Below are 1,048 nucleotides of genomic sequence, written 5' to 3'. Positions count from 1 at the left end.
CCTCCACGCCGCTGGGCGGGGGGGGAAGCCGGCCTCTTCTAGGTCCAGTAATTCCGAGCCAAATTCGACCACTATTCGACCGAGCCAAACAACTGAAGTCTCTCCAGGTTTAATTTTTGACTCTTTAAATAGCTCTTGCATTTCAGCTCGATTGCGGGTACGAAGCATGGTGGTTGCTTGGATTTGGCCCTGTGAATTAGTCGTATACTTAACTATGCTTATGGGAAGGGCCTCTGTTGGAGGAGGCTCCGGGGGCGGAGTGGGCAAGACAGGATATAATGACTCATTGCCCTTTCTTTCGTTTTCATAAGGAGGTGGTGTGGATTCCGCAGGCGGGGCTGCCGGCCCTGGAGCCGCCTCGTTCCTCCCCAGCTATAGGGCGGTGCTGGAAGGAAGCTGGTTTCGGTTGCAGTTACAAAAAGGGGGTGAAGCCGTTGGGGACGGCGCCTCCCCGGGGGGCAGGGCCGTCGCCTGGATTCCCGCCTGTTCTTTCAAAGCTCCGCCCTTCTTTTCCGGCTCCTCTGGGCAGCTCACTTTTTTCCCGGCGCCATTTTCTAGCGGCTGCTTAAGGTTTCCGCCGCTGCTGCTTCTGCTGTGGCCTTGCCTACAGTTATTAACTGGCTGCTTAGATTTTCAATATCACGCGTTGCATTGACAAATGTGCGGAATAAAACATTAATCATTTTTCCTTTGTCCCATTTGGGGCCTGCCCATTTAGTCGCGGTGCGGCCCTCCGTCTCTAAATTTTTACGGAGCTGAGTGAACAGTTTGTGACTGCGTGACTGGGGTACCATGGTCGGGCAGTTAAAGTTGTCGGGAGGTGTTCCTTCCCCGCCCTCTCAAATGTGGCGGATGCAGTGGGCAAACTCCTGCGCAGGGGTCGGGTCCGCTACGCTCGCCGCTTTTACCCGGTGTAGGGACAGAGTTCCCGCTTCGTCCCAGGGTCTATACACGACCCCTGTTCTGCTCACAACACAACCCAGGGCGCTTACATCGAGCTTAGCGCTCCACTCTTTTCCCTCTCCCGCTTCGCCCCTCAGAGAGAAAT

The sequence above is a fragment of the Alligator sinensis genome, unplaced genomic scaffold (assembly GCF_000455745.1).
Source record: "Alligator sinensis unplaced genomic scaffold, ASM45574v1 scaffold350_1, whole genome shotgun sequence".
In the NCBI taxonomy this organism is placed as follows: domain Eukaryota; kingdom Metazoa; phylum Chordata; order Crocodylia; family Alligatoridae; genus Alligator; species Alligator sinensis.
The sequence above is the reverse complement of the archived record's forward strand: the minus strand, read 5'-3'. Positions refer to the sequence as shown.